This window comes from Muntiacus reevesi, chromosome 10, assembly GCF_963930625.1.
Source record: "Muntiacus reevesi chromosome 10, mMunRee1.1, whole genome shotgun sequence".
In the NCBI taxonomy this organism is placed as follows: Eukaryota; Metazoa; Chordata; class Mammalia; order Artiodactyla; family Cervidae; genus Muntiacus; species Muntiacus reevesi.
The window spans coordinates 273,516-297,967 of record NC_089258.1 but is presented as its reverse complement, the minus strand read 5'-3'; the positions used below and the strand labels follow the sequence as shown (position 1 = coordinate 297,967).

General features: G+C 48.9%; 1 protein-coding gene across 2 annotated transcripts in view; it reads left to right on the top strand.

Moving 5' to 3' along the window:
• LZTS1 (leucine zipper tumor suppressor 1) overlaps positions 1–24,452 on the top strand; it is a 66,060-nt gene that overhangs the window by 723 nt on the left and 40,885 nt on the right. The window lies entirely within an intron of this gene.

Sequence of the window (24,452 nt, the reverse complement as noted above, 5' to 3'; positions counted from 1 at the left end):
TCACAGAGGCTGAGATCGATAGAGAAGGTGGGTGATGAACCTGGGTATTTAAGTGGCCCCCTGCCTGCTTGGGGCTTCCCAGGTGGGGCTAGTGGTAAAGAACCTGCCTGCCATTGCAGGTTAGTTAGTGGTAAGAGACGCCGGTTCCATCCCTGGATTAGGAAGATCCCCTGGAGGAGGGCATGGCAACCCACTCCAGTATCCTTGCCTGGAGAATCCCATGGACAGAGGAGCCTGGCGGGCTACAGTCCATGGGGTCACACAGTCAGACAGGAGTTAAACAACTTAGCACTGCCTGGAGTCATTCAGCCAAAGCAACACACACACAGTCTCACACCTACACACACATCACATTCATTTCTTTCTCTCACCCACCACAGGCAGCCAGCCCCTCGCTCTCTCCCCACTCCCCTACACACACACACACACACACACACACACACACACACACAGCTCTCACCCCAGGTGAAAAGGACTAACCCCTTGCTCTCTCCCCACTCCCCTACACACACACACACACACACACACACACACACACACACACACACACACACACATACACACACACACAGCTCTCACCCCAGGTGAAAAGGACTAACCCCTCGCTCTCTCCCCACTCCCCTACACACACACACACACACACACACACACACACACACACACACACACACACAGCTCTCACCCCAGGTGAAAAGGACTAACCCCTCGCTCTCTCCCCACTCCCCTACACACACACACACACACACACACACACACACACACACACACACACACACACACACACACACACACACACACACACACACACACAGCTCTCACCCCAGGTGAAAAGGACTAACTGGGGAGGGCCTGGGCGGTCTGCTTGCCCACAACTGTGTCACGCCCAGGAAACTGCTCCTTGACTGATTCCTTGACTTCAGGGCCCTAATTTCCCAGGAATGAGGAGTACTTAGGGCGCTGAGCATCTGAAGTGTCTGGGTCCTTCCTCTGGCCTTCCAACCACATCCTCTCGCTGCCCCTCTGTTCTGGTCTTGGGTGCTGGCAAACTAGTAAGGAGGCACCTCATCCTGGAGAGCCCTTGGCAGGAGCTGTGCCAGGTAGGGATCTCCTGCAGCCCCATGATGGGAGCTGAGGTGCCCTGCTTGAGAGATAAGCTGTCTGCTTGGCACTTCTTCCTGCGTCCTGAAAAAGAGCCTGTGTGTAGGGGCAAGAGAGCTTTTGTAACCTGAGCTTCCTCTGAGTTCAAAAACAATTTTCCCTGGGCATGTTGGGGGAAATACATGTGCTGGAAGTCTGTGGGTATATGTACACACATGAAGATGTGTAGCAGAGACAGCGATTACAGACAGGAAGGGTGTTTATGTTCAGGGGTGGAGGAGAGTGGAGTCTATGGTTGAAGTCTGTGGACAGAGGCATACATGCTAATCAGGTGTGGCGTTTACACCTTGTATTTATCCAGAGCCTTTCTTCTTGAGGTGTTTTCTGTGCATCATAGACGTTATCTCATTTGTTATCTCCTTTACCCGTGAGACATAACTACCAGGTGAGCATGGAGCATCGCTGACTCTCTGTGTTCTGACAGTGAAAAAAGTGAGGCCACAGAGCAACAGGACTCCTGAGGTCCACAGTTCATGGGAGCAAAGTCAGGCGTAACAAGTGGGAGTCCAAGCAGGAGGGATCAGATGGGTGGACATGACCCGGGGACACGCATCTGTTGGTGATGAGAAGAAACTCAGATTGGAAAAGAAGGGTGTCTCTTTGAAGGTTCCAGCATGTGAGCAAGAGGGAGGATGGGACATTAGAGATGGTGGGGATTTTGAATGTTGATGGCAGCCTCTGTGCTTCACAAGTAGAACCTGTTTTAATAGTTCAGCTTCTGCTTCTGTCTATCTATAGGAGGAGCCCCTTGTCTGCCCGTGTGTCCCAGTGGATATGTGTCAGGAGAGTTGCCGTTGAAGGGGTGCGGCTGGGTAGTGTGACTTGGGGAGAGCCAGTGCTTTGGGACCATGTGAGGGAAAAATTTGCTGAGCTATTTTGAGAAACCATGCATCTGCCTATATGGCCACAGACATAGATGGGCTCTAGCTATGGAAAAATGGCTTTCTGATCCTGAAAACATAGGTATACGCCTTTGCACTTTTTCAACATTCATTTAAAAAATATTCATTCCGTGCCTACAAAAGGCAAGGCTCTGAGCCTGAAAGTGAGTCTACAAAGATGAATAAACCGATGATGGCAACCCAGTGATTATGCATCTTACAGACTAGTGTAATGGGAAATATTTAGCAACATTTAATACCCTTCACTAAGTACCCTGTGTGCCCAGTACTTTTGGCTCATTATCTCCTTTAATTCTCAGCATAGCCCCGTAGGGTATGTATGATTATTAGAGGAGGAGACTTCAATCCCATTGCCAGGATAGGAAATGGAGGAGCAAGGGTCTGAGCTCAGCTTAGCGCTGACCCTGGCTCTTTGCACATTCTTCTGCTACTTTTGAACATGTATCTTCTGTGCAAAATATTCTTGCTCTCTTCCTCTACCTCCACCCAACTAGCCCCCGCTTGCACTTCAGGTTTTAACCATACAGGATCAACTCCTCCAACAACGTGTCCCTTCTCTCTTTAAGTTTGTGTCACCTGCCTTCCTGTCATTCCTCGCTCTCCTGGCATTTGCCCACAGGCTCCTGAAGAGCCTCCAAAGTTCCTAGAGGCAGAGATGTGTCATCAATTCCCAGTTCAGAGTAGTGTTTGGCTTCTAGGAGGAAGTCCTTAGGAAATGCGTGTTTAATAAAGTAACTGGACAGAAAAGAGGTATTGGAGACTCTTCGTGGGAGCACTTTTCCCAGCAGCAGATTTCTGCTGAAGGACACTTGAGTGGCGTGACCTCTGATTTTCCTGTCTGTATTACTGGGCCAGCTGTTTCAGGGCTTCTGCCTCACTTGGGCTCCTCCATCCTGGTTCCTGCCTCCAGTAGTTTGGGAGCCTAAAGAAAACCCAGCCTCCACCCACCCTGCCAGCCTACGCACTCTATCTCCAGGTCCTTCCACTGAGAAGTATAATTATACAAGTAGGAGGTGATAGGTGTGATCTAGATTTGAGGTTTCAAAATCCTGCAGTTGGAACCCCCAGGGGGCGGTGGTTCCAGGGCAGCGATGAGGTGTTTCTGGGGTCTGGCCAACAAACCTGGGAAATCTTTCCAACTGCCTGGGAAATCTTTAGACGATTTACATGGTGGGTCACTGAGCTGGCTTTTGAATAGATTTTTGTGCTGCTGCAGTTTAAAAAACACTCTTCTGAAATGGACACTCTCACGGCTCTGCTGGGAGTGTAAGTTGCTCCCATGTTTGGGGAGGTCATTGGGCCGTGATTTGCCCAAGGTCACATGGTTCAGAGTCCGCTGACTCCTTTCCCATGCCCTTTGCACCACCCCGTTATTCCTCGTGTCAGGATTTCACATGCTTTCTCAGAGGTCCTTGATGATTTTCATTTTCCTTTCAAAGATCATCACCCAAGTTTGAAAATCTCACATGTTGCATTCTTTCGTGCTTGTGCTCAGTCGTGTCTGCCTATTTTATGACCCCATGGATTGTAACCCACCAGCCTCCTCTGTCCGTGGAATTTTCCAGGCAAGAATACTGGAATGGGTTGCCATTTTCTCTTCCAGGGGATCTTCCCAACTCAGGGATCAAACCCGCATCTCCTGTGTTACCAGGCAGATTGTTTACCACTGTGCCACCCTTGCCCAGTTTATCCCTCATCTCCCTGGCACCTTACATGGATGTGCATGCATGCTAAGTTGCTTCATTATTAAAGGTCTCATCCATGCAAGGTGCCAGGGTGATGGGGGATAAACAAAATGACTAAATAATGGTCTGGCTAAATAAAACTTGTGATGAGGATTGAAGAGGAGCCAGCCCCCATAAATCAGTGACTAGTACGTTGAAAACTAGATCAGGACAACTTTGATTGGCAGCTCTTCCCCAGGAGGGAGGTAAGAGGTGACTGTGAACGAGACCTTGAAGTTGAACCTAAGGAAGAGATTTATACCTTCCCTATAGAGAGGAAGCATAGCAGCAACGTCATAGCTCCCAGATGCAAGTTCAGAGTCCAGGAGATGGCTCTCTCTCTCCAAGGGGAGCCCCTGGAGGGAGCCTGTTATCTCCTTTTAACTGGCTTGACCAGCCATGCAGACCAGACAAAACTGGGCAATACCGGGTGGGAGGTAACTCTGCTCTTAACAACTGCCTCCAGCCAAGCGACTGTATAGCTTAGCCGCAGATGAGCCCTTCCAGGGGTCCAGAAAAGTGGGCCCGGATGTGTCAGCCAGAGTCAGGTGGGGTGAGTTGGGTTTCTAGCTGCTGCTGTTTTGCATGCTGCTTCTGTATCTGCAATCTCCATCTTGCTTCTCTTCCTTACTTCCTACCGGACAACAGGCTCCCACCAGACAGCCTAACCATCCCTGGGTTTCCCATTGTAGTGATTTTATTTTATTTTATTTTATTTTATTTTTTTAGTTCTACCACTTTATTGCTACCAAGCCATTTCCCTCCACCCTCGTGCACACATGCTCAGTCATGTAATCCCATGGACTTCAGCCCGCCAGACTCCTCTGTCCATGGACTTTTCCAGGCAAGAATACTGGAGTGGGTTGCCATTTCCTTCTCCACATTGTAGTGATTTTAATAGCACTTTTTAACTTTAAACGGATTATTATTGTTATTTACAACTCTGACATTTCTTCTGCAATTTGACCGATGAGAAAATTGAACTAGAAGTAAAGGAGTTTTACTCAAGACTTTAAGTGGAATTCTGGGGTTGAACTGGGCCATCTTGACTCCCAATCCGAGCAGTAACCACACAGCCGAATTAAGTAAATAGATTTAGGTTCAGTGAATTGTTGTCAAGTGATTAACATACAGAAAGAAGAGAGATTTTTAAAATTATAAGAACTCGTTTACTTCTGTAATTATTATAATTCAAGCTTGATGAAAGTCTTAGAGTTTTCTCCCCTTTCTCTGTGTACCCCCTCCTTATCCCCAAACACTTGTTATGCGTATAGCTTAAGCTCAATAAACAAGAAATAAGTATCTGGCATAATGGGATCTCTACTTGAGATGCACTTTAAGGAATGAAATGTATTTTATGTCGGTTCTTTCTCTTTATAGCTAGTCACCTCATAGGTTTAGTCCATGCTGCATTGAAATTATGCAGATTTTGTCTTCACAGAGTCTGAATTAATGACGTTTCATTGGAATACCAAGTTTTCATCCATAATCTAATTCAGTGTTCCCACCTTATCCATATGCAACAAAGTCCTAAGCTAAAATGGGATTAGCAGTCTCTTCGTTGGTAATGTGAGCAGTGTGTGGAAACCAGACTTCAGGGGTGGTCACATATGGAGGCTGCCTCCCAGATGAGAGAATAGGATGGAGGGTTGGTGGCAAGAGGGTGCAGTGGGGCTCCAAGCAGGGGACGCAGTGGAGTTGTGGGGTGGGGAACAGGGGGAGGGTGAAAGAGACAGAGGAGAGAGTGAGTGTGTGTGTGTGTGTTTACGTGCTGGTGCATACATGCCCTAACAGCTAAAACTAATTGTCCTAATCAATCCAGCAGAGAGGTGATTTTTCTTCCTAAGTGACAGGCCAAATTGGTATCTGAACAGATGTGACGTGGGTTTCGTCCAGCGTCTGGAACAAAGGCAGGATAGAGCCACCCTCCCCAGATCACCCACAGATTTGCTTCCATGTTAGCTAATCACTGTGGGAGAAGAGAACTGCCTTCAAGATGACTGTGAGCAGACATGTGCACACACACACACATCCCATGCATTCTCATCATCTCTGCATCTCAGGTGAGCTCTCCTCTGATACCCACCACACTCGCAGTCACATCCCATAGTACCAGTCCTCAAGACCCCTGGCTGGCAGGCCCTGCAAGCCCCACACCAGTGTCCACCTGGGTTGGCCTCTCTCTGGGGCATGGTTCACAGCATGCTGGGGGCAGCCCCCTCCCCCGAAACCACAGGACCTCTGTTTCTACCATGCCCAGAGCAGTCTGTCCAGTTCCCATCAGCCCCTCAGGGCTGTAGATCCGAGGCCCCAGCATCCATTAGAAGAAGAAGGACCTATCTAGTGAAACGGCCTGCCCCAGGGATGTACAGGGACATGGGCCCCTCAAAGATATCCAAAGTAGAGCTGAGATCGGGGGTGGGCATGGCTCTGAAAATGAGTTGGCATTTCAGGACAAGCCCTGCCCCTCACATGACCTGACCTCCCCACACAGGCTGCCAGGCGGCTGAGACAGTCCCTGCCCTAGGCACCCGGGCAGGGTTGTGCACTTGGCTCACTGGTCTGTTGGCTTCGGGGGCATCTTCACTTTCCTTGCTGTTTGCAAAGCTATTTGCTGCTAAATCACCCTCCTCCTGGCACCCCGGACTGCTAAATTGGTCTCAACTTGCTGTACTTCCACCCACCACCTTAGTCATTATTCGCTGGCAGCTTTCAGAGAGTGGGTGGAAAGCAGCCGAACATTATATTCCTGCTGAAGAGAGAGAGAATTGAGCATAGGCATGCAAGCAAAGGGGAGAGGGAAGGAGGTAACAGAAAGCAAAGGAGGCAGGAGAACAAAACTCAGGCTTGCCGGCACCTGTCCCTATGACCCCAGCCACTCTGGGTGGCGGGGCAATGGGCCATAGGTGAGTGGGTGCTGGACTATTAGGAGCCCCAGGCCTTCCAGGGTGAGAGGGGTACACTCACTACTGGGGCTGCCCTGCCCAGTCTGGTCCTCTGTTTCTCCCTTGAATATCTGTTCCCGTGAATTAAAATGTAACTTATATCCTTCCTCCCTGCCTAGTTGATAAACGTTTAAAATTTTATTTTTAGCCATATTGCACAAGTGGGATCTTAGTTCCCCACCCAGGGATTGAACCCAGACCCTCGGCAGTGAGAGCTTGGAGTCCTAACCACTGAACTGCCCAGGAATTCTCAGTGATAAACCTTGAAAAGGAAAGTGCGTCCTGTGCCTAGCACCAGACCCTGGACACACTCGGGGCTGAGCCCCACATAGTCGAGATTGAGGGTGGTGAGGGCTGTGGTGGTCCTTCTACCCAGCCATTTCAGGTCTCCCTTCCTGGTGGCTCAGACGGTAAAGAATCCACCTGCAATTCAGGAGACCTGGGTTTGATCCCTGGCTTGGGAAGATCCCCTGGAGAAGGGAATGACTACCCACTCCAGTATTCTAGCCAGGAGAATTCCATGGACAGAGGAGTATGCGAGGCTACTGAACAACTAACACTTCCTAACCTGCTGCCCTAGGACCATAGGGTCTGGGATCCCAGGCACACAAGAAGAGGAGGAATCACAAGGGAGCTTACAGGGCTTGGTCTCCTGTCTGGGTGAGGAAGCTTCAGGGAGGGAAAGGGTTAATACCACAAAAGAACAGATCAGCTAAGGAAGCAGAAACCTGGAGGCCCTCCATCCTGGCATGGAAGGCCCCCCATGATCGCCAGCCAGGGGTCAAGACTGTCATCGGCGCACTGGAGCTGATGGGCAGTGGACAGCAGAGTCAGTTCTCATGTCAAACAGCAGAGACAGCATCACGCAGAGCAGAGTGACCTTGACAGGAGGCTGTCTAAGTTGCTGATAACATTTGTTCGGTCTCTCGGGAGAGGTTGGAAACACTCAGTGCCAGCCCCAGCTGGTTTGAAACCTGGTGGGCCCGTGACCCAGCCTCCTTTCCCTCCCACCCTTTTCTCAAGGAAGATAATGGGAAAACCCTGTGAACAGAAGCCTCCACACGGCTAGGGAGGTAGGAACACCGGGGAACCATGCTGAGAATATCAAAGGGTATGAGTCTGGGTGAAGGAGCCCTGAATCTGCCCTTGACCTCCCACCAATTGCTCAGAGGCAGCGTCTGGAGGATGCCTGGGCCACTTCTGCCTCAGCACCTTAGTGGTCAAGAGGTCAGGGCAGCAGAGGTTCAGAAGGACAATTAGGCACCCAGGGCACCTCTTGACCCATGGCAGCCTTCAGCTACTTCAGCCTCAGCTCCTGTCTGCTCCCCTCCTGCCCGCATCTCAGCAGCAAGCCTGCCTGCCCTGGAGGAGGGAGGGAGGGAGGGATTAGACTGTGCTCATATCTCAGGGAGACAACCTCCCCCTCCTTGCTGATCAAATTCCCCCAGCCCCTACGCCTTGTCGGCGCCGGCAGGCAAACCGCGCTGCAGGCAGGTGGGGAAAACAAGAGCCAGTGGGCAGAGCCCCCAGCCGTCCACCTGCACAGAGGAGGGAGGGCCCCACCCCAGGGACCCGCGAAGGCACCCAGCTGCCCGAGCCCCTCCCCTCAGAGGGCCTGCAGCTGCCCTGCTCAAAGGCTCCGCGCTGGCTGCGGTCAGGCAGGGGCGGGATGCTTGGCTTTTCCGGAGCCGATGTCTCAGCTACAAGGGTGACCAGGAGTGCAGGGCTGTCAGTATCCCCAGGCCTCCTAGCAGTGCCTCAGCCATCTGCTGACTTAGAAACTTCTCTAGATGACATACTCACTTCTATGCTAGAGCTGTCACAGGACCATCAAGGCCAGCGTGCCAAGATTTATTAGGAAACTAAGGAGACTTATTTGAAGCAGTGCAACCTACTCTGCATAAAACACAAAGTCTCTGGGTGGAAAGGACCCTCAAATGTCTTTTTTTTAACCACACCACAAGACTTATAGGGATCTTAGTTCCTTGACCAGGGATCGAACCTGTGCCCTCAGCAGTGAAAACGCAGAGTTCTCACCAATGGACCATTAGAGAATCCCCTTCAATCCCAATCTAGTCGCATCAAAACCTTCCTCAAGTCTTTTTCCTACTTACCCCTAAGAGCTGCTGTTTCAGACTCCAGGAACACAGTTCGTTCTCTTTTAGTTTCATTCTTTTAAAATCACAGAATGCTAGGTTCGTGGCAAATACTCTGCTGAATCCTGGAGCATCCTGCATTGGGACAGGAGACAGACACATTTTACAAAGTCACAGTACAAAGCCCAGTTGGTCTAAAAACGTCTTCTCGGAAGATAGAGTTTGAGAAGGACCCTGTGGGTTGGGTGTGATTCAAAGAGGTGGGGGAGTGGGCGGCACAGATAGGGACCCGAAGTGGCAGGGAGACAAAGGCAAGTTGAGTCAGATCAAGGATGGTCTTGTGTGTCTGGCTCAGAGTTTGGCAGGCAGTGTGGAGCCACTGAAGTCCTAGGGAGAAGAGTGGCATTGAACAGACCTTGGTTTTGAGAAGTTCATCCAGCAGCGGAGTATAGGATGGATTGCAGTAGAGAGGCTTCTTTCTAGAAATAACATTATTTATTAGAATGCCTTTCTAGTCTCCTCCCATGTCCCAGTTGATGGCACACATTCCCAGAGATCCCACGCAGTCTGGAAATATGGTGTGGCTGAGGCTTCAAGGAGAGGGGCACTCCTAGTCCAGGTTCAAAGGTCAGAGGTCAGTGTGCAGAGTCTAGGCCTTATTTATGACAGAAGGCATAGGGAACACCTCATAGCTTTGGACCTGGAAGAAATCAAGGAGGATGAGGGAGTGGAGGGATTTTTGGCTGTGATGGGTCTTCACTGTTACGTGAGGGCTTTCTCTAGTTGCATGACTAGAGACTGCTCTTCCGTTGCAGCGTGCAGACTTCCCATCACAGTGGCTTCTCTTATTTCAGAGCACTTATCTCAGTGCGTAGGCTTCAGTAGTTGTGACCCTCAGGCTTGGTTGCTCTGCAGTATGTGGTATCTTCCCAGACCAGGAATCGAAGCAGTGACCCATGCATTGCAAGATGAATTCTTAACCATAGGACCACCAGGGAAGCCCTGGGCTTTTTGTTGTTGTTTTTTAATGTATGGAGACAGAGGCTTAGGCAGGAGAGGGACTCATTTACTCAGGGTCCCACAACTAGTTTGTGCAGAACCAGGACTGGTGCTCCCACTTCAGACTCCTTTCATTCACCCACTGCTAGTTGTAGACAAGGGCTGGGCATCAGGTCCTCCACCTGGGGTGTCAGGAAGGTTTGCCCAAGGGCACGTCTGAGAGCTTGTCAGCAGTGGGTGCTCTCAAGCTTTGAGGCTTTCTCCTTGTGTGCCGGGGACAGCTGACACCCACAGTCTCTGTTTTTCTCTCTCCTCTTATTTCTCTGAGTGCTTTGGATGCTTTATTTCCTTTTGTTTCTCCGATGGTTCCTTTGTCCAAAAAGTTCTGAGGGGCTCCCGGCTAACATGACAGTGAGGTTCACGAGGCCAGTGGCCGTAGTTATCAGTTGCCATCTTTCAAAAATGAGGAATGAAGTCTCCGCCCATGTCTCACATGTGCTCAGTTTAAATGAGAAGATTTGTTGTTGCTGTTGTTCAGCTGCTAAGCCGTGTCTGACTCTGCAGCCCCACGGACTGTGGTGTGCCAGGCTCCTCTGTCCTTTACTATCTCCCAGAGTTTCCTCAGATTCATGTGCACTGAGTTGGTGATGCCATCCAACCATCTCATTCTCTGTTGCCTCCTTCTCCTTTTGCCTTCAGGCTTTCCCAGCATCAGGGTCTTTTCCAATGAGTCAACTCTTTGAATCAGGTGTCCAAAGGATTGGAGCTTCAGTTTCAGCTTGGGATGTTTAAATGGGAAGGTTGCAGGTGCCACCCGGCATGTCTGATGCCACATCAGGAGAGACTCCTGGACAAGAGGCAGGTGTGCATTCCGGGGCCTGGAGAGGCTGGTCTCATCAGTCAGGGACCTCCTTCAGTTTCAGAAGGACAGGGTGCCAGGGGTCCCCTGCCCTGATCTCTGAAACTCTCGGAGCCCCATTCCCCATCTTCCTCTGGAAGGTTCCTCAAGCAAGATACCTACCCAAGAGCGACCTCTTACCTGCTAAAACCTGGCTAGCCAAGGGAAGGGCAAGGCCGTGGAAGTGTCCTGTGAAGTCTCCAATGAGGAGACTCCAGTGAGACCTGGAGACAGATTCTTTCTCCCAAAACATTCCAGCCCATACCACATGCTCTTAGGCTCCCAGAGCAGTTCTTTCTCACCTGGGTGTCAGCCTTCAGTTCTAGTAGAGAGAGTAGGTGAAGCCTAATAGAGGTAAAGCATGGATTTCTTTCATGCTTACCAGTCCTATGGATGAGTCTGGGAGGGGACAGCAGAAAGAATGTATGCTTGGGAATCAGACCAGTGTTCACATCTCAGTTCTGCTACCAAACAGTTGTGTGATATTGGGCAAGTCACTTAGCCTCTCTGAGCCTCAACTCTCTCATCTGTAAAATGTTTTGTGTCCCACATAGAAATTTTATGAAAATTGCAAGAGCGAGTGTAAGTCAAAGCACGTGGAACATAGTAGGGGCTCAGTCCCTGTCCATCTCATCCCCTTTCCATCGGCTCCAAGGGCAGGAAACCTGGCAGGAGGCAGAGCTGTCCATGCAGAAGGGTCTGAGCCCTTAGTCCAGGTACATGGCCAAGGGGTCAGGCAGTGATGCCTGTGACAGCTGCCCTCTTGTCTGCTCACTCTGGCGAAGGGGGATAATTGTAACTGAAAACAGATGGGAGGGAATCCCTACCACCTCTGTCACTCTGGATCCCTATTGCCATTGTCAAATTGACTAAATTAAAATTGACTTATAAAATTATGTAGAACAGATGAGCAAGACATCTTTGAGTGCTCTGACATCAAGGCTCAGCACTGAAAGTGAATCTCTTGCTCCCATTGTGCTAAATCGCTTTAATAGTGTCTAGCTCTTTGAGCCCCCATGGACTATAGCCCTCAGGTACCTCTGTCCATGGGATTTCCCAGGCAAGAATACTGGAGTGAGTCGCCGTGCCCTTCCCCAGGGGATCTTCCCCACCCAGGGATCAAACCCGGATCTTCTGCATTACAGGCAGATTCTTTACCATCTGAGCCACCAGGTAAGCCCTGGTGCTCACATTGGCTTGTGCCAAATGTGTGTGCAGAGGATGAGGAGCAAAGAGGGGGTTACTCAGAGACCCTGGGGTTTTCTGCTGCCTCAGGAAGACCCCACAAAGCCATCTTGTGCACGTGTATGGGACAGAGTTTAGGAGAGGAAGATATCTCCCCAGGGTGAATGGCTGGAGAGAAGCGGTTTAGACTGCATCCCTTTCTTCCTCCTGCCTCTGGCTTCAAAGGCAACGTCTTTATGATCTGGATGTTTTCTGGATTAGGTAGCATGTATGGTCAGGAGAGGGAGAAGAAAGAAAATAAAATGAAACTTCTGTCTCTGCACTCTGTCTGTAGGAGACGCACAGCTGCAAGACAGCCCAGGTCTGGCAGAGTCTCCCACAGGAGGATGCAGGGGGCTGAGGGGGTTGAATTCCACATTGCAGAATCTGAGGGACCTTTATTCTCCTTCAGTGGCACTCAGGGCTTCTCAGGTGCTCAGAGGTAAAGACACTGCCTGCCAATGAAGGAGACGCAGTTTCGATCCCTGGGTCGGGAAGATCCCCTGGAGAAGGGCATGGCAACCCACTTCAATATTCTTGCCTGGAGAATTCATGGATAGAGAAGCCTGGTGGGCTACAGTCCATGCAGTTGTAAGAGTCGGACATGACTGAAGTGACTGAACATGCATGTATGCAAATGACTCCTAAGATGGGAGCAGGCTGCCTGGGGGGACCCAGGAGAAATGGCTTCTCTTTGAGACAGAGTCAGTTCCAGGACCCCATAGGTGAGTCCTGTCTAGGGACAAGCAAACTGGTGTTTCATGCTCCTTCCAGGAAAGCTCAACATTGCCTTCTTCCTCCTCCTCTGCGGTTGTGTGCGTGTATTTGTGTGTAAACATTCATTTGTTTAGCTGCATTGAGTCTTAGTTCTGCTGTGAAGATTCTTCTGTGTCCTGTGGATCTTTCCTTGCAGTGCCCCGGCTCTCTAGTTGTGGTGCAGGCTTAGTCGCTCTGCGGCGTGTAGGATCTTAGTTCCCCAACCAAGGATCAAACCCTGGTCCCCTGCATTGAGAGGCAGATTCTTAGCCACTGGACTCCAGGAAGGTCCCTGTGTGCGTGTGTTTAGTGGAGAAAACTTTCTCATGGTAATGGCATGACCCAGAAAATTGAGATGACTTCCTCTACCTGATCTGACATTAGGTCTTGTCTTCAGAGTCCAGCAATTTCTCCATTCTAGCATGCTGGGATCTGCTGAGGACAGAGCACCTGGCTTTCAGGAACTTCTGGGAGAGGGGATGCTAACTCAGCTGAGGGGCCAGCAAATGCCAAGACTTGGAGAACGTGAAGAGACCTCACTGAGCCGCCCAGAACAAAGGAAGCCATGGGACTTGCCTCCAGGCTGTCTCTGTCTCCTCCTTGAAATTAAGGGATGGTGGGAAACTCCCTTGAACCTTGGAGATGTAGTTCAAAGGACTGCCCTCTGCACCATCCCAGGCTGGCAGCTATTAAACTCCCACTTGACCTTGCTTCTTGGATTCAGAAGCTGAGATGTAGATCTTGTGAAAGCCACATGACGCAACCCAGAATTAGGTCTTGTCTCATTGGCGTGATGTGGTTTTAGGGAAGTCTGCCAAGAGTCGGATATAGTGGTGTATGTTAAGATTCTCCACCCAGCAGGGCCACAGGGAGATGTGTCCTAAGACAGGAAGTTAAGATGAAGAGATGACAACCTTCTCCCCTCAACCAGAACCCTCCTCCTCTCCCCAGAACCCTTCTCCCCTCACTCCGTGCCCTGCCATCCTTTCCACCAGCAACAAGGACTGTGCTCTATTGCCTGGCCCAGGAGTGGCTGAATGATGGACAGGGAGGCCATGGGGGTTTCTGGGAGCAGTAGCGTTGTCCTCCTGCCTTGTGCAGGCCTGTCCAGGCTGCTCAGCGTTTTTGAGGCCACAGGAGCAAAGGGACCCTGGTGATGAGCCTCTTCTGAGGACCAGAAAGGCCTTTTAGGATTTCAATCTTTGCAGATAAATGTGTTGCCACCATGAGGGAGAGTCTGGTTTCTAAGAGTGGTAACTGTAAAGGTTTCTTTGGCCAGAAAGTCCCATCTCAGGGTGTTCAGCGTGTACCAGATCCCTTGGGAAACTGAACATTGCTGCTGGGTGCATACCAGCCTTGGCCCTGCTCTGATTCACTCTCCCTGCCCTCAGCATGGAGTGGAGGCGGTACCCTGGGTTCCTCAACTCCATTCTCCCTTCTCCCCTCCCTGGACCCAGGTGAAAAGGAAACCTACAAGTGTACTTGTTAGCAAAGAGATCAAACCAGTTAATCCTAAAGGAAATCAACCCTGAATATTTATTGGAAGGACTGATGCTGAAACTGAAGCTCCAATACTTTGGCCACCTGGTGCAAAGAACTGACTCATTGGAAAAGACCCTGATGCTGGGAAAGATTGAGGGCAAAAGGAGAAGGGGAGATAGAGGATGAGATGATTGGATGGCATCACTGACTCAATGGATATGAGTTTGAGCAAGCTCCAGGAGGTGGTGAAGGACAGGGAAGCCTGGTGCACTGCAGTTCTTGGGCTCAAAGAGAGTCAGACACAGTTTAGTGCTAAATAACAACAAGGAGGTGGTGATGAAAACAACCTGAGTTAAACATGTAGGCAAAAGGTAAGGGGTGGCCCAAAGGAACATTAAAACCAGAGACCCACAGAAATGCCTCCAGGGGAGACAGACAAGTCTCATCTCATCCGTACCTGGGCCTGAGCAGGCGTTAGCTGGCTGGGACTCGGGGGGCTTACAGGGGGCACAGGGAGGTGGCTCCAGCTACACCCCAATCTCTGACCTTCTGTATCACCCCAACGGGAAGCTGGACATACTGTACTGTGTTTCCGACTCTCTCCTCCTCTCCTTGAATATGCTGAGTTCTTCCTGCCAGGCAGACTCTAAGACAGTCCCCAAGGATATCAGTGGCCTCAGGGAGTTTACTATCTATTGGTCAGATCTGTGACTTTTAAGCACTTTAAGAGCAATATTGACTAACAATGGATACTGATTACTCATCTTAAAAAAAAAAAAATCTAATGGCTCAGAGGTAAAGTATCTGCCTGCAAAGCAGAAGACACAGGATATGTGGGTTGGATCACTGTGTCAGGAACATCCCCTGGAGGAGGAAATGGCAGCTCACTCCAGTATTCTTACCTAAAGAGTCCCATGGACTTAGGAGCCTGGTGGGCTACAGTCTGTGGGATCGCAAGAGTCAGACCCGACTGAGCACAACACACTCAGTCTCTAAAGGTCCAGAATGGAGTGCCCCCAGTTCTTTAGATGATGAAGGAAAAGAAATAGAGCCCAGGGAAAGTTGGAGAAAAATATATCAAGAGTTTCAGCCTAGGGTTGGACCCCAATAGTATCTTGATTTACCAAATCCTCTATGTTGAATAAACAAAAGCAAAAACTAGCTGTCATTTACTTAGCTTTCGATTGTATCCTGAATAATTTGCAAATAAAACATCACAAGAGAGAGAGAAAGAGACATATTATGTTCATTAGATTTATCTGGTACTTTATATTACTTGGAAAAAGTCTTAGGTTATATTGTATGGGTGAGCATTAGTAATATAAGTATTTTAGAAATTACATGAAATTTAAGAAATATGATATGTCCTGGTATAATGTTACTGTAATTCTTATTATCCTATAATGTTGTGTGACACAGAAGTAACTAAATTTTCTTATCAATTGCATTGTAACAAAGTCTCATTTGATCTTTAAAAAAAAAGTCACTCAGTACATACAGAAACCTTATGGAGTAGGTACTGTAGTCAGCCCCAGTTAATAAGCAAGGAACAGAAGCTTAGAGCAAGTTCCCAAGACTAGGGATGTTGTAAGGCATGGTTCTGGCGAGGCAGAAAAGGAAAGATGACCTCAACGGAAATAGGTTACCTTTATTCAGACAAGGAGGGGCGACAGTTGGCCTAACGACCAGGCTGAGCGCCGAAATGGATCAGGGAGGCTTCATACTTATAGGGAGGTTTGTGGAAGCGATAAGGGAAATGTCAATCAGGCAGGATATTTTGAGTATTCTTTTGTTGAGATGACACTTGTAGTTGGGCAGGGGGTGATAAGTCTTCTGGGCGGGTGTAGGGGGTGGTAGGTTTCCCGACAGGGGGTGAGAAGTCCCAGATAGATGCAACTGGCCTGGAGCATCAGGGTGGAACTAAAGTTATGCTCTGTTTTCTCCGAAGTTAGATGATTCAGCAAGGGGCCTTTGAGACTGTTGTTCTCTTTTCTAGGCCCAAAAGACTCCTTCAGATGTAAGGTTAAAGGGGATTATAGACCAACCTGGAGTACAGGGGTTGGTGAAGGAGCAAACACAGTGAAGGTGAGGTCTAGAGGAGCCTGCAAGCCTGGGTGGGAGCTGGCTTCCCTGACTGGCGGTGAGGTCTGCCCTGGGCTGGGCCCTGCATGCCCGACCCTGACACCGTCGGAGATAAAGAACTAGAGCACTGTTGGCCTCAGCCAGATTCAGAGTCAGGCATGGCCACTTGCTAGTACACAACCCAAGGCCTCATTTCCTGCCTCTGTCATGCGGATGATGATACTGCCCTCTCAGGGCGCCTTGGGGTGCAGCCTGCGTCCCATCATGTGTGAACAGTGCTGAGTCCAAGACCAGAGGAGGCAGCAGTGGGCGTTTGAGGGGAAACCAGTCCCCCTGCTTGACATCCTCAGACTCTGCAGGTCATCTGAGCGTTCTCCTCTGGCCAGAGGAAATGGAAGGAGAAGGCGGCCGTCCCCCACCCCCAGCCTTTCCTGGCAGCGACCCCCTTCCTAAGCTGTGGGAGACTGGCGATCAGCCTGTTCAGAGGAGGCTCCTGACTGTATCCAGGTCCTGATTCTTCAGCAAGGCAGAGACTCAAACATCCCCCAGCTGTGTAGGGGAGGGAGGGAGCTGGAGGGAAGGAATCCCTGCTCTGGGATCTGCCATCACAGACAGTTTCACTCCCTCTTCTCTCTGGGCAGAAGAGGAAAGCTGACTTGGAGGTGGAGGAGGCACGACCACTCCCTGGAGGCCCAGAGAGGAGAGCTGAGCTGGTCGGTCCAGCCCCCTCCCCTCACCCTGAGGACCTCACCAGGAGCAGCTGAGTGGAAAAGACCCTACCCTGCCTGGCGGTGGCTCAGGCGCAGGTGGCCTGGGGGAGAGGAAGGCAGCCAGGACAGCATTCTTCCTCCCTCTCCTCCCCATCACCCCAACTCTGGAGCTCTGCCGAGGCCACCCTGCCTCCCATGTCCTAAAGGTGACATCGCTCTGCCAAGTAGGGAGGCCAAGTCAAGAACCAGGCAAGCTCAGGAGCACTTTGGGGAACCAGGGTGGAAAGGAGAATACAAGGGACGGAGAGAAAAAGAGTGGGTGGCCAGGTTTATAGATTTAGCTTCTGGCCTTCCTCTCTTTCTCACTGAGTGCCTCAGTCAGCTGGGGCTGCTGTAACAAAATACCGTAGTGGAGATGACTTAAAAAATGACCTTTCATTTCTCACAGTTCTGGGGGCCAGGAAGTCAAAGATCAAGTTGCATATAGATCTGGTGTCTGGTGAGGGCTCACTTCCTGGTTTGCAGATGGTTGCCTTCTTGCTGTCTCCTCGAGTGGTAAAGAGAGAGGAAGCCCTAATATCTTTCTATTCTTTATTAGGGCACTAATCCCATCATGGGGGCCCTACCCTCACGAGCTCATCTAAATCTGATCACCTCCAAAGGCCCACCTCCAAATACCATCCCATGTGAGGTTATGGCTTAGATGCATGAATTTGGGGGACAGAAACGTTCAGTCCATAGCACTGAGCATTTGTTGGGCTGCAGTGCCTTTGGAGCACAAGACCAGTAAAAATGAGGGTTCCTGCCTCTAAGGGCACAAAGCCCCAGTGAGGAACACTTGGGAGAGGACAGCACTGCGTGTAAAGTCAGGATGCAGTGTTTAGGAATGCACGTAGGGTGGATTTGAATCCTCATCTGCCTCTCATCCCCATGTGACACTGGAACAGTTCTTTGTTTTCTCCGAGTCTCGTTTCCTCATTGGTGAGTTAGAAAGAAAACCACCTTGGAGAAGTTATGAGAATAATTTTAAGTGAAAATTTTATTGAAGTATAATTTATATACAAAAGTGTATACAAACCATGGATAAACAACTAGGTGAACCTCAGGAACTTCATACAAATATAGCCCAAGTTAAAATATAGAGCTTTAGAAGGATGCTAGAAACTCCTCTGGGCCCCCTACCAGTCACTCACCTGGCACCATAATTGATACCTCTTTTTAAACTTCTTATTAATAGAATCATAGAGTATGCATTCATTTTGGAGAGACAGGTCCATATAGCAGTAATTCCATCATTCTTATTGCTCCATAACATTCTACTGTAAGAATAGGCCATGGCTCATTTATTCTACTTTGGATAGAGTGTGGGTTTCCAGATATTTCCAATCTGGGACTCTTACAATGCTGCTAGGACTTTTAGGAAACACATGTGATCGTGTCTACTGGGTGTGCATCTAGAAGTCAGATTTCTGGGTCATTAGGTGTGCATATGTCCAACTTGAATAGACCTTGCCAAGTATTTTTCAAGTGTGGCTAAACGTATCTGCACTTTTACCAGTGGCATAGGAGATGTCACTTGCTTTACATCATCACTAATGCTTGATGTTGTCGGGCAGACTTTTTAATTTGCCTTTATAGGCTTCCCTGGTGGCTCAGATGGTAAAGCGTCTGCTTGCAATGTGGGAGACCCGGGTTCGATCTCTGGGTCAGGAAGATCCCTGGAGAAGGAATTGGCAACCCGCTCCAGTACTCTTGCCTGGAAAATTCTATGGATGGAGGAGCCTGGTGGGCTCCATGGGGGGAGCCATGGGATCTCAAAGAGTCAAACACGACTGAGCGACTTCGCTTCACTTATAGTGCATGGGTAAAGAATCCATCTGCATGCAGAAGGCACCAGGAGACAAGGTTTCAATCCCTGGATTGGGAAGTTCCCCTGAAGGAGGACATGGCATCCCATTCCAGTACTCTTGCTTGGAGATTTCCATGGACAGAAAAGCCTTGTGGGCTACAGTCCTAAGGGTCACAAAGAGTCAGACACAACTGAGTGACTCAACACAGAATTACGGTTTTAATTTGCATTTTCCTGAACCAGTCATAGTGGGCACCTGTGTATACATTTTGGCCATTTCCATATCTTATTTTATCAAGTGCCTAATTCAAATTTCGTGTTAATTTTTAATTTGGCTTCTGTTCTTTTATTTTTTCAGCTGGGCTGGGTCTTCATTGCAGTGTGGGCTCCTGGTTTTTGGCACAAGTCTCCTCTCTAGCTGTGGTGTGCGGGCTCAGTAGTCACAGTGCTTGGGCTTAGTTGCTCCACACCATGTGGGTTCTCAGCTCCCTGACCGGGATTGAACCTGTGTCCCCTGCATTGGAAGGCATAGTCTTGACCCTTGGACCACCAGGGAAGCCCCTGGCTTCTGTCTTTTTATTAGAGAGTTATAAGAGTTCTTTTCTGTGTTCTTATAGGAGTTCTTTGTCAGTTAAGTGTATTATAAATATCTTCTTCCACTCTCTGGTTGGCCATTTCACTGTCAATGGAGACCTTTGATGAAGATGGATTCTTCATTTTTCAGTAATTTTCCTTTATGGTTATTGTTTTTTCTGTCCTGGTAAAGAAATGTTTGCCTATCCAAAGCCAAGAAATTGTTCTTCTGCTTCCTTCTAGATGCTTTAGTATGTGATGTTTTGCATTTATATCTACAGTTCATCTGAAATTATTTGTGTGCAGTATAAGGTAGGAATCAAGTTTCACTTTTTAAATAGATGGATACAAGCTGATCCAGCAGCAATTTAAAAAGTGATCTTTATTTTTCAGTTGCTCTGCACTGTCCTCTTTGTCATAAATCAAGCAATCATACATGTGCAAGAATGTTTCTGCTCTATTCTATTTGTTGATTTACCTGCCTTTGTGTCGATTACATTGTCTTAATTACTGTTATTTCGTAAATCTTGAAATCTGGCTGCATGCACCCTCCAGCTTTGTTCTTTTTCAGGATAATCTTGGTTATTTTTGGTCTTTTGCATTCTGATATATAACTGCTGGGTTTAGACTGGGATCATATCAGTCAGTTTGGAAAGAATTCGGATCTTTGGGACATTGACTCTTCTAATCCATGAATTTAACATATGTCTGCACTCATTCAGATTTTCTTTAATTTATCACAATAATACTTTACAGTTTATGGTGTGGAGTCATGTATACCTTCTGTTGTTTTCAGGCATACACATTTTTTTTTAATGTTTAAAATTTTTCTTTCTTTATTGTTAGTATACAGAAGTCAACTGTTTTTTATATACTGACCTTGTATCCAGAGACTTTTCTAAACTTATTGCAAGGGTTAAATGAGATAACAGGTAAACCCCCAGCACGTTGTTGGAGCTTGCCAACTCCTATCTGTGTGCCAAAGATGAGGTGGGTAAGGGACTCGCTACTAAGGGTACATTTAGTAAGGGGATGAGGCCATCAGGTTGGGAAAGTCAGTGAGCTCTCGAGAGCAGGATTTGCTGGGCCAGCTGAAGGAAGGTGAATCCCATGGAGAGAAACAACACAAGAACCATAAGAAAACTGCCTTGTAATTGTATTGATTTATTTATTGGCTATGCTGGGTCTTCGTTACTGCACGCACGCTTTTCTCTAGTTGTGGTCAAGTGAGGCTCTTCTCTAGTGAAGGCGCTCAGGCCTCTCACTGCGATGGCTTTTCTTGTTGCAGAGCATGGGTTTCAGGGCGTCCGGGCTCCTGTGGCTGTGGCGTGTGGGTTCAGGAGCTGCAGCTCCCGGTCTCAGGCTCCAGTTGTGCTGCACGGACTTGGTTGCTCTGCAGCATATGGGGTCTTCTCGGATTGGGGATCAAACCTGAGTCCCCTGCATTGTTAGGTGGATTCATTGCCACTGAGACACAAGGAAAGCCCTTGAATCAACCTTGAGAGAAGTCCCAGAGACCTGAATAGGATGTAATGTTGGTACTGCACCCACAGTTTTTCTCCACTGTGTAATTGATCCTCACTGCATAGCTATGTTGTTGTTCAGTTGCTAAGCTGTGTCCAGCTCTTTGTGACCCCACAGACTGCAGCATGCTAGACTTCCCAGTCCTTCACAATCTCCTGGAATTTGCTCAAACTCATGTCCATTGAGTCATCCAACAATTTCATCCTTTGTCCCCCCTTCTCATGCCTTCAATCTTTCCCAGCATCAGGGTCTTTTCCAGTGAGATAGCTCTTCGGATCAGGTAGCCAAAGTATTGGAGCTTCAGCTTCAGCACCAGTCCTTCCAAAGAACATTCAAGATTGATTTCCCTTAGGATTGACTGGTTTGATCTGCTTGCAGTCCAAGGGACTCTCAAGAGTCTTCTCCAACACCACAGTTCAAAAGCATCAATTCTTCGATGCTCAACCTTCTTTATGGTCCAACTCTCACATCCATACGTGTCTACTGGTAAAACTATAGATTTGATTATATGGACCTCTGTCGGCAAAGTGATATCTCTGCTTCTTAATATGCTGTCTAGGTTTGTCAAAGCTTTTCTTCCAAGGAGCAAGTGTCTTTTAATTTCATGGATGTAAGGTCTTTCTGTCCTTCTCAGAGATAAGAAAGGGACTCAGAGAATTAAGCATCTTGGCCGAGCTCTGTCCATGAGGAAGTCAGTGGGAAGACAGGCATCAAGCACAAGTCTTGATTTCCCCTCTTAGGCAGAAGTTTGCTGATACTATCAGATGGTGCTCTGGGTCTTGATGAGATAAGCCCTTGGAGCAGGAAAAGGTTATCAGGAAGATAAGTGATGTGAGTGTTGAAATCTGTGTTTAGAAGACCTTTGTTCAGAAGGGTTAATGGAAAGAGACACAGGTTCCCCCCCACCTTTTCTTTATGGCCACACCACATGGCATACAGAACATGTCCAACCAGTGACTGAACCAACACCGTCTGCAGAGGAGGTGTGGAGTCTTAACTACTGTGCCACCAGGGAAGTCCTTTTAACAATTATTTGTTTCCCTTTTTTTTGGCCTTTCCATGTGGCATGTGGGATCTTAGTTTCCCAACCCGAGATCGAACCTGAGCCCCTTGACTGGAAGCATGAGATCTTAACCACTGGGCCACCAGGGAAAACCCTGAGCAGGGCCTCTTAAAGGTCATGCCGCGTGCCAGGGAGAGATGCCACAGATGCTCAGGGAGGGCGGAGTGGGACCAGAGAGAGGATGGGTCAGTCACCCCCCCAGTCAGGTACACGGCTTCCTCCGAGTGGGACAGATCCACTGAGGAAAGTACCTCTGGGGCTTCTGAAGCTCAGTTTCCCATTTTAAAAACCTGTGAAATGTCCATTTCTTTTACCCTTTCTCATGTTGTTGCTGGGTTTTATGCTCAGTCATGTCTGACTCTTTGCGGCCCCATGGACCCATGGAACCCACCAGGCTCCTCTGTCCATGGGATTCTCCAGGCAACAGTGCTGGAGTGGGTTGTCATTTTCTTCTCCAAGGGATCTTCCTGACCCAGGGATCAAACCCACATCTCATGTATCTCCTGCACTGGCAGGCAGATTCTTTACCACAGCACCAGCTGGAAAGCCCTTCTCATGACTAAAGCCAAACCAAACACAATAAATTCTCCCCACCTTGCCCATGGCTCTGCTGGACCCCTTTCCCCAGCAGAAGGCTGCAGGCTCCCAGCTCTGAACACACTGACCTCCTTAATCTTCCGAGGATAGTCTGCTCTGGTCTCTCGGAGATGGCCAGCTGTGGTTTGTGCTCACTCTTTTAACTTGGCTCTTTCATCCCAGGACTCTCTTTAAATAGCTCTGCTGCAGGCTGCTCTCTCTCAGCACGGGGCTGAACTTGGCAGTGGGTATACACCAACAATCCTGTCTTTCCATTCAAGGCCTCTTTGGTTTCTGATCTCATCAGTTTTTCTTAAAGTGTCTGTATCAGAGAGACTATTGACCTCGATGTCCAAGAGCAGAGGATGGAGAGGAGCCTCGGAGAGAATTACTCACTCAGAGCCACTCAAGACCGCCCTAGTCAACAGCCCAGGGGAGCAAGTTTAAACCTCTAGGCCATTGTCATTACTTGCTGTTGTTGTTGTCCAGTTGCTAAGTCATGTCTGACTCTTTGCAACCCCATGGACTGCAGCATACCAGGCTTCCCTGGCTTCACCATCTTCCGGAATTTGCTCAAACTCATGTCTATTGAGTCAATGATGCCATCCAACCATCTCATCCTCTGTTGCCGCCTGCTTCTCCTACCCTCAATCTTTCCCAGCATCAGGGTCTTTTTCAATGAGGCACTCTTTGCATCAGATGGCCAAAGTATTGGAGCCTCAGCTTCAGTCCTTCTGATAAATATTTGCTACTCCACCATTAAACAACATCAACAAAAGATCCAAAAAACTCACACAGGAGTTAGGGGGAGGCGGGTGGTAGGGGTGTGGATAACGAGCGTCTCTGAGATTCCCTATATTGGGTCACTGTTGCCTGCCATGGGAACCCAACTGTGAACTTGAAAGATTTCCATGGGTTCTGGCCCAGTAGGAAGTGAAGCCTCTAGAGAGTTCTCTCCTTCCTCTGTCTTCCTGCCTCCATGGAAAGGCCTGGAGCCGGGCAGGCAGAACTTGGTAGCTGCACTGGCCAGATATGCTGAGGCCGAGGCGGGCTGGCAGTCTGTTCTCTGGGGTCTGCAGTACAGCCAGGATGCTCCGAGTCCTTCCTTCCTGCGCCCCACCCTATGTAGCATCTCAGCAGTACTTCCACAGTCCTTCCTGCTGTGAACTGCTTCTCTTTGTGAGCTGTGGTCCTTTGTCTAGAATTGACCATGTGTCTTCCCGGAACAACCAGGTGGGGAGGAGAAATTGAAGCCAAAACAGGCTGTCTCCTTGGAAAAGTCTTCTAGAGGAAACTGTTGAACCCACATCCATCTCTGGACCTCCGGGTCCACCGCCCCTTTCCCATCAGGTACTTCTAGACTCACCTGAGCATGAATGAAAGTCTCCTCTGAGACCAAGGAAGCTTCTGGGGGAAGTCCCTGGGCTCAGCCATCCTCTACCAAGCTGAGCCATCCCCACTTCACCCACTTCTGAAGCCCCAGAGGATGGAATGGAAATGTCAAATTCTACTTAAAATGGCAATGGAACTAAAGTTTTTTGAGCACCTATTCTATGCAGATACTTTATTTTGCATTCACTATCACATCATCTAATCTTCAGAACCAGGAAGATGCCCTAGGGAAGGGAATGACAGCACACTCCAATATTCTTGCCCGGAGAGTCCCATTGACAGAGCAGCCTGGTGGGCTACAGTCCATGGGGCCGCAAGGAGTTGGGCAAGACTGAGCAACTAAGCACAAACTTAAGAACAACCCTGGGCTGTATATATCACTGCTTTTCTACTGGGATCCATTTTTCTCCCATGGAAATATTTAGCAATATCTAAGCCTTTCTCTTTTTTTGCTGTACTAGATCTTTGTTATGGCACGAAGTCTTTTCTAATTGTAGCA